Below are 9,517 nucleotides of genomic sequence, written 5' to 3' on the forward strand. Positions count from 1 at the left end.
AGAGACGTCAGCAATGTGTTCCTCTCGCACAGTAGACAGACATTCCCTTGCTGGACACCCAGCCTTCCTCACAGGGCGCCCCAAGAGCAGACGAGTATGGGTTAGTGAAAGGACCACACTGCTTGATGCTCCAGGTCATAAGGGAGGCAGAGTCGCACCCAACAGAATCAATCCACTTCTTCTCTTCTGGGCAGAGGGGTGCAAACAGCCATGCAAAGGCTGAGCTACCCTAATATTTGGTCCATATTTCTCCATTTACCCTTAAAGAGATATGTGAGAGACATTTCAAAAGCCTCATCCACAGCAAAATCGACTGCGATGCTGGTGGTACTTGAGAAGGAAACCAGCCCCTCCTTAACCTACAGACCTTCATGTCGTGCATTCTAAGAGATTCTCAAACTTCTCTTCCCCTGGGCAAACTGTAACCTCTTTCAAGATCCTAAATGCTTTATTGGACAAATACTACCACTCCCTCTGAAATGTATGTTATCAGTATCCATTGCCTCTGAATTCTTCATCTTCCTCATTTGAATGTCCCAAGGCCCCTCCTCCATTGCCACCCAAGAGGCAAATTGTGGCAGCATCCTTGAGTCTACCTGTTCGAAAGGGAAGCCTATAGTGATGATATGTGATGGGCTGGGGTGAAGTGGATCTCAGACCCTGGCTGATGAGCTCTCTTCTTTCTTTCTCAGGGCAGTTCTAACAACAGCACAGTACTATTTTTATGTTCTGAGTCTGTGGTCCTTTTCCCACACATGCTCTGATTACCCTTCCTCCAAGAGTAATCTGGGGAGTTGGTCATGCCTTGACCTAAGTGAACCCATCTTGGCTCCCAGTAATCCCTGCTTAGGAAAGGAACTTCTGGAATTTTGCCTAGGATTGTCATAAGCTAGCTGCACTATATTTTCCCCGTGCTTAAATTGAGATAGTATGTTTCTGGCTTTGTCTCCTGGAACCTCTCTTCTCCCCAGAAGAGCCTCTGGAATGGCCCCATCCCTGCCTGAAGCAGCCTTGAATGGAGCAAAAGCAGTTGGGAGCAGCCAGGTCCCAGCCCAGGCAGGCCCATAGCTTCCCATGAGCCAGACTTGTTTCACTTGTCTAGTTTGAAGAGTTTTCTCCTTGACAGAGAAGACATGGTCATTTGGGTTATGTTATATTGTCTGTAAACATTAAGCCTGCCCCTTATTTTTTTCCTCCCTTGGTCTGAATAGGGTTCAGAAGTCTCTTCCATCTTTTTTAGGTCTCAATGTTTCAGGGAGGAGGGACTCAGCCACACCTAGGAAGGGTTTATCCTTTTCACTCTCCAACTCAAAACTGAGGGCTTAGGGGCAGGGTTCTGAGGAGCCAGGGCAAGGGCAGGGCCAGAGGACCGGGCCAAGGCCTGGTCTCTTGGGAAGAAAGCCAGTGTGGAGCTATCAGGCATTACTGGGGGAGATGCCCATCCCACCTGCATCAAGGGAAGCCAGGTGAGACTTGGAGTCACACAAACCTGGATGGGGAATTCTGGCAACCATTCCTCCTCTCAGGGTTGCCGGGAGGATTAAATGAGACCTGGCATGTAGTAAGCATTTAACAAATCACAGTTAATGTCATTATCATGACTTTTGCTATTATCCAAAGGGCTCTGGTAATCCCAAACTCTCCAGGGAGCCTTTAGGGCCTGACCAAGACTACCCTGACTCCACGAGCAATTCAAGCTGCCTAATTCAGCACACAGACACTGCAGGCCAGGGCAGGCTGGAGTTGCTGTGGCCCTAGCTTCCCAATTACCTAGTTATGAGTCAGGTTTCTCTGATTTCCATCCACACACCTCTGGGCAATGACTGCACCCAGCTGTGCTTGCATGGAGGCAGAGCACTGGGCTTGGAGGGCCATGGGTTAGGGACCAATCCCAACTCTACTTTCTGACTTCTGCAGAGCCTCAATTTGCTCATCTATCAAATGGGCATAATAATAAGGCCTCCCTCCTTGGGTTATCATGGAGGTTATTATGGGAAAGTACCTAGCTGAGGACCTGGTACAAAGTAGGGAACTCAAGAAAATCTGTTCAATTTCAACTCGGGTGCCCAAATGCCTGAATAAAAGGAGACAGATATCCTGGAGAGGGAATGAGAGGCCAGGAGGATGGTGAGTGGTCTTGGAAATGGAGACTTTTCCTTAATAGCTCATTGGCAGTTCCTGGCTGAGAAATCTGTCCCTGCAACATTCTGGCTGGGCATGTGGTATGGATGGGAAGAGGAAGAGAAAGAGACAGGAATCAGAGAGATGATAAAGATGAGGCCTCTTCAGGAAGTGCAGAGACTGAAGTTCCATGACCAATTGGTAAAGAAGCTGAGATTTGAACCCAGATGTGTCTGACCCTAAAGCAGAGGTATTCAATGTTTTGGCTTCCCTGGGCCACATTGGAAGAAGAATTGTCTTGGGCCACCCATAAAATACACTAACACTAACAATAGCTGATGAGCTTTAAAAAAAATCACAAAAAATCTTTTGTTTTCAGAAAGTTTATGAATTTGTGTTGGGCCACATTCAAAGCCATCCTGGGCTGCATGCTGCCCATGGACCGCAGAAAAGTTTGCCCTAAAGCCTGTGTCATTTCAACTTCCAGGGGTGTCCAAGGGTAAGAAGTAGCCTTCCAAAGGGGCCGGTGAATGACCTTCTCACTTCCCAGATCCATCAAACAAGACACTGAAAGCCCAGGGTTACTTAGTGTGACCCCGGACCCCCAAAGTTGGTCATGTTGCTGTCAGGATGTCCGCTGCTCCTCTGTTTTGTTTGTCCATGTCATGGGAAAACAGGAAGCCACTGAGAAGCAAGGTTTTAGGAATCCCCAGATCCTCCTCCACCACTTGCTGAGGGCTGATGATTCCAAACAGCTGCCTGGTGCAGATCAAGGTATTAGAGGCAATTGGATCTAGGTTCAAGTCCCAGCTCCACCACTTGGGAATTGCTCTGTGGTCTTGGGCAAATCACTTCACCTCTCTGAGTCTCTGGTTTTTCCTCAGTGAAGTATAGATCATTATGTCTCCTTCCCAGCATGATGAATGAGCTTTGTTTTTCTTTTTGTGACCCATGTTCACAGCATAGAACCAGATACAGAGCAGCTGCTTAGGAAATGTGTTGAGTGAACAAATGAATAACTCTAGCTATTATTTACTGAGTGCTTCCTAGGTGCCGGGCACTGTAGGAAGCACTTTGCATCCATCATTTCATTGAATTATCACGGTAACCCTTAGCAGTTTCAGACCTATTAACATCTCATTTTACAGATAAAGAAACTGAGTCACAGGAGGTGAACTCACTCAAAACCACTACAGACAGAAAGTAGCAGAATGAGGATTCAAACCTAAGTCCCTGTAACTCCCGAGCTGGAGCTGTGGGTGAAACTCACAGGACAAGAAGCTCTGTCTTTCTCCTGGGACCCCCACCTGGGCAGAGGGAGCCCCTAATGGATATGGGAGTCCAATCAGTGGCCTGGCAGAGCTGGCTACCCTGCTCAAGCCTACCAAGGCTGGCAGCTCCATTTATGGAGTGGCCTCAAACACCAGCCATTTTGCAGGCAGCATCTCATTTAACCCTCTCGACAACTATGGGGAGGCATTGTCCTATCCATTTTCCAATGAGGAAAGAGAGACTCAGAGAGCTGAAGACCTTTGCCCAGGTTCACACAACTGGGAAATAGCAGAGCTAGAATTTAAACTCTTTGTCTATGAGTCTTCTGGGAAGCAAGAGCTGAGACAGAGCTGCGAGTATGAAAGGTTGATTGCAGTGACTCGTGAAAGACAAAGGGGAGGAGATAGGAGGAGAAGCCTTCAGACCATGATGCGAGACTGACAAGGTCCTACCAAATCAGTGGGGAACTCCCCAGCAAGGACTGCCCACTAGAAGAGTTCCACACTCAGCAGAAATGGCCAGGTCCTCGCCGTACTCGGGTCCTTCTTGGTGGCCAGGAGCGTACCAGGGAGATGACCTCAGCCTGCAGGCACTGCAGCTAGAGGCTGTCACCTTCCTGGGTTGCTCACAGCTGAGTGGCGAGTTCTTCGTTGAAGGGAGGTCCAAGTAGTGCTCCCGCAGTCTACTGGCACCACAGGATGTACTTTTCAGGCTCCCAGTGGACCTCTCTTCCCAAGGATAAGAGACTTAGAAGAGGGAGGTCAGTGGGACAAACCCCAGCCCCCACCACTGCAGTCCATCTCGGGGCTTCACCTAGTGCTCATCACCACCTTGGCAGGTCGAATGTTGTGACCCAAGCCCTCATTCCTGGCAATCACGTCCTTGGGGTTGCTGTACTTGTCCATTCACAGTCACACTGGGACAGGGGAGGACGAAGAGATCCCAAGTGGATCATCGTGGTTCCACATATAGTCCTCCCATTTTATTTTTTAGATTTTTATTGTATATCCACCCATTCTGCAAAAGCAGCTACCTCCTTCCAAAGCTCAAGGCCAGTTACTCCAGGCAAGATGGTGACCCATTTTTCACCTTATAATTTCTGGACACAAGGAGTCTAAAGTGCTTTGGCAGTAGCCGTAACCTGTAGTTCAATGAGGCCCTTGCTGTGTTCTCTAGCAAGAATTCACCATTTCTGGGACCGGGACCTCTACCTTCGCAGAGCCCAGAGCTGCAGGGATGGAAAGTACAAGGTCCCCAATGGGTCACTGGAAATGAGAGTAAATGGGACATGCCTGCTTCGATCTTTTGGTTCTCAGACCCATGTGTTTTCCTGATTCCATGAAACCATGATGAGATTTCGGATTCAGTGTGTATACTGCATCTGGAGGATGGTCCCCGTCTTGCCGCAAACCAAGCTCAAGTTTTTTCCTTCCCTTTCAAGTAGTAGTACATGATCCCCCATAGAGCCGTAGGTATGAGCTGAGAGAGGGGCACGGATGCAACCATGATGGGTGGCATGGGGGTCTGGGCTGCTTGCTCATGAAGTCCCACCAGGGATCCATCCCAGATGTACTGTTTCTGTCTTATGGTGCATTGCAGCTGGACTTGCTAGACTTTAAGACTTGATGGGTTCAATAGGACCTAGTACATATGGGCAATTCCAGTCAGACATCTGGTCAGCAGTTGTGTCTCTAGCATGTCTCAGTAGCATACAGGAGCTGTTTTTCAAAAGGTGTACAATTCTTTCCTGTGAATGGCATGGGCTTACCCCAAAACCCCAGGGTCTACCTTGTAATTTTCCATGTGGGGCTTGCCACAAACTCCATACCACATCTGTTTTCACACTGACATTTCCAACATCGAGATCTGCTGGAGTGTATGGCCCAAGTGTCAAGGCTGTTTGTCCTGAAACCTAGACCTGCTGCAGAGCCCTTTCCTGCTCCAGGTCCCACTCAGAGCTGGGAGCTTTGCATGTCACCCAATGGAGAGACTGGAGTAGTGTCTCTAGATGTGGAATGTGTGCCTCTAGAACCCAAAGAGGCCTAAGTGGCATTGAACTTCCTTCTTTATGGTGGCAGAAGCAAACAGCAGCTGTTTGTCTTTTGCTTTTGGTCGGAAGTCCCAGCATGCCCCTGACTCCTAGATCCCTCATATCTTTGCAGGTGTGACAGGCTTGTGAATCTTTGCAAGGCTTACCCCCCACTCCCTGGAGCACTTGTCTTCTCAAGGCCTTCAGTGTGCTGCCACCTCGGCTCATCCTCCTGGTCAGCATGACGTCATGGGTGTCATGGAGCAGCGTGATGTTCTGCAGGACGGCCGGGTGCTCTGCAGGACGATTCTCGTTGGACTATACTATGACAAAGAGCAAGAGAATTAACACAGCCCTGGGATAAAACTATAAAGTAGATTATTGTTCATTCTGTATGCATATGAACTTCTTTTTATCTTCTCTCCTGGTTATGATAGAAAAGAACACATTTGCCAAATCAATAACTGCATACTATGTACCTGAAACCCTATTAATCTGTTCCAGCAAAGATAGCAGACCAGCACAGCAGCTGTATTTGGAGCTACTATTTGGTAAAGCCTTTGAGTGTCTATAGTCACACTATAGGATGCATCTGGTTTATTTTTTTAATCTTTAAAAACTTTTTTGTTTTATTTTCTGTAGAGACAGGGCCTCACTTTGTTGCCCAGGCTGGTCTCAAACTGCTGGCCGCAAGTGATTCCCCCACCTAGACCTCTCAAAGTTCTAGGATTACAGATAAGCCACAGTGCCTAGCCTCATCTGGTTTAAATTTATCAGTCTGGCCCCCGCAGAAACCAGACGGACCATCACTCCTACATCCTTAAGGACAGTGTTATGGTAGTTCCTCCTTACTCATGCGGGTTACATTCTAAGACCGCCAGTGGATGCCCGAAACCACAGATACCACAGATAGTACCAAACCCCATATGCACTATGGTTTTTTTTTTTTTTTTTTTTTTTTTTTTTTGAGATGAAGTCTCACTCTGTTGCCCAGGCTGGAGTGGAGTGGCATGATCTCAGCTCGCTGCAACCTCTACCTCCCAGATTCAAGCAGTTCTTGTGCCTCAGCCTCCTGTAGCTAAGACTACAGGTGCCTGCCACTCCTGGCTAATCTTTGTATTTGTAGTAGAGACAGGGATTTCACCATATTGGCCAGGCTGGTTTTGAACTCCTGATCTCAGGTGATCTACCAGCCTCAGCCTCCCAAAGTGCTGGGATTACAGGCATGAGCCACTACGCCCAGCCAACTATGTTTTCTCCTATACAGTATCGGTGGGGTAACAAAGACAGCATCATGGATGCACTGGACAAAGGGGTGATTCACGTCCTGAGCCAGATGGAGCAGGACAACACGAGATTTCATCGCACACTCAGAAAGGCACACAGTTTAAAACTTGTGAATTGCTTATTTATGGAATCTTTCATTTAGTATCTCCATACTGCAGTGAACTGTGGGTAACTGAAACCTCAGAAAGCAAAACTGTGCATAAAGGGGGCCTGCTGTACTATCTGTCTCCCCCACACCGGGTTGCAATATTGTTTTTGATTTAATATCTTGGTGGGGAATGGGACAGGTGAAAAATAGAGGGTCGGAGGGGAAGGTGTGGTGGAGGCTCAGTTTCAGAGGCTTCCACTTGGCCTTCTGCACTGTGATAGCTCTTGCCCCACAGGGTAAAAGCCCAGTGTGGGGATGATTCCATCTGCCAACTATGTCAACCCAATTATTCATTCAGAGACTGAAGACATGACTACTGAGTGGTCTTACATGCCCAGTGGGTCCACTGTGAGCTGGACTCTGGACAGGACTCCAATTATTAATACCTTCAACACTTAGGTTTTGTTTTCTCAAATGCATTCAACTTTAAAATGTGTTTCAACTGTAGAATCAATGCAACTTAACACCAGCTAACTTCATTGTCTTCCTATACACCATCCCTGTACTTTTCAAACACTTGACTCAGTGTGTGGCCAGGGTGTTCCCTCTGTTGAAGCCTTCTCCAAGTCATTACCAATGAAAGTTTTAGCAATTGAGCCACCACCTTATGCCAGGGACTACCCATACCCTACATGCCTTGGGGATGGAGTCTTCACTGAGAGCTGGACAGCAGGTGATCCAGTAAATGAGCCCATCTGGCCTCCTGTGTCAATTTTGGTCCTTTAGAAAAGAGACACAGTCTCAAATTAGGAGTGCAAAATATTTATTGGGAGATGCCTGTAAAAGATGAAGAGGGAAGAACAGGAAGAGGGGGGCGAGCCTTCAGACCGTGATGCAGATCTGAGAAAGCCTCCATAGGCTCAGTGGGGTGCTCTAGAACCAAGACTCCTGTTGGAGGAGTCCCCATCAGGCAGAAATGACTAGGCCCTGAGCCCCCTGTTGTGCTCAGCCACTGATTGAGAGCTGCCTGGGGAGAGTGTAGCCACCTGAGGGTGCTGCATCTGGAGAGGGTTTGCTAACTGCACTCCTTGTAGCTTGCTGTGGGTCAAATTAGGTCTCCTCCAAAAAGATATGTTGAAGTCCTAACCCCCATTACCTCTTGAATGTGATTTTATTTGGAGATAGAGTCATCACAGATATAACTAGTTTCAATGAGGTCATAACGGAATAGGGTAGGCTCCTAATCCAATACAACTTGCATCCTTATAAGAAGATGGCCATGTGAAGACAGAGACACAGGAAAAACACCAGGCGAAGACGGAGGATTGGAGCAAGGCATCCACAAGCCAAGGCTCCCCTGAAGCTACCAGAAGCTAGGAGAGGCATGGAACAGACCCTTCCTAATGCCTTAGAGGGAGCATGGCCCTACTGACAGCTTGACTTCAGACTCCTGGCCTCCAGAACAGTGAGACAATACATTTCTGTTATTTTAAGCCACCCAGTTTGAGTTACTTTGTTATGGCAGCCCTAGCAAATGAATATACAGCTGAACAGTAAGTTCTTTTTCGAAGGGAACGCTGAGAGACACAGTTCCGTGGCTAACACAAATCCCACACTGGCTCCGAAGTTCACATTCTTTACCTTCCTCTAAGGTCCCCATGAGCTAGGGAGAAAGAGAAGATCAAGGCTCCATGTCTTTCCTTTTGATGTCCTATACCTCCACCACCTTGCCCCAAACTGGCCTCTGATGTGTGGACTCATCAGAGACCAGGGCGAAGGAGACTTAGGGCAGGCCTCCTACATACACATACATCCTTAAGAAAGGCAAGGCTCTAGGGGCCTGAATCCCATCTAAGCCACAGCAGCCCACCTGGCCCCATTGCTTAGGTGACAGGGAAGGAACTAAGAAGGCACTTCATCTGCCACCCCTCATTTCCCCTACAAAGCTGGCCCCCAGTTCCTGTGAAACTGGAAACACTCACTGAAAGGAGGGGCTAAAGAAGGTGCCTCATACCAAGCCCAGCACCGCTGGGGGTGGCCCAGAGGCAGCCTCTGCCAGCCTGTTTCCAGGGAGAGGGTGTGGGTTCCTATCAGATTTTCAGACATCTCTTACCACTCCTCCAAAGGTAGGAACCACTGGTTTATTCCAAGTCTTCCTCTCAATCAAATCTCCTCTTCTCTCCCTCTCTTTTTTCCAGATTTTTAAGAGAAAGGGCCTTGCTCTGTCACCTAGGCAGGAGTGCAGTGGCACTATCATAGCTCACTCACTGCGGCCTCGAACTCCTGGGCTCAAACAATCTTCCCACCTCAGTCTCCCGAATAGCTGAGACTACAGGTGTGCATCACCATACCTGGCTAATTCCAAATCGCTTCTAAGCTCTGCACTGGGTTCACTGATTTCCTCCCCTCCCTACCAGCCCAGAGACCTGCTCCTTGGTGACAGACACTGTGGGGCCAGGTTCCATTTTTCTCCAAAGAAGACTTTGGCCACCTTTCCCACAAGGCCTGCTCTGTGTCTCTGGAGCTCTACACAGACAAAACTTCATCCACCTGAGGTCTTGGTGGCATGGAAGTGGCAGGGAGCTGAAGTAGGCAGCCTTTGCTATTAAAAAAACTGACATGGGCCAGGCGCGGTGGCTCAAGCCTGTAATCCCAGCACTTTGGGAGGCCGAGACGGGCGGATCACGAGGTCAGGAGATCGAGACCATCCTGGCTAACAC

This window comes from Rhinopithecus bieti, unplaced genomic scaffold (genome assembly GCF_001698545.2).
Source record: "Rhinopithecus bieti isolate Rb0 unplaced genomic scaffold, ASM169854v2 scaffold_12155, whole genome shotgun sequence".
In the NCBI taxonomy this organism is placed as follows: domain Eukaryota; kingdom Metazoa; phylum Chordata; class Mammalia; order Primates; family Cercopithecidae; genus Rhinopithecus; species Rhinopithecus bieti.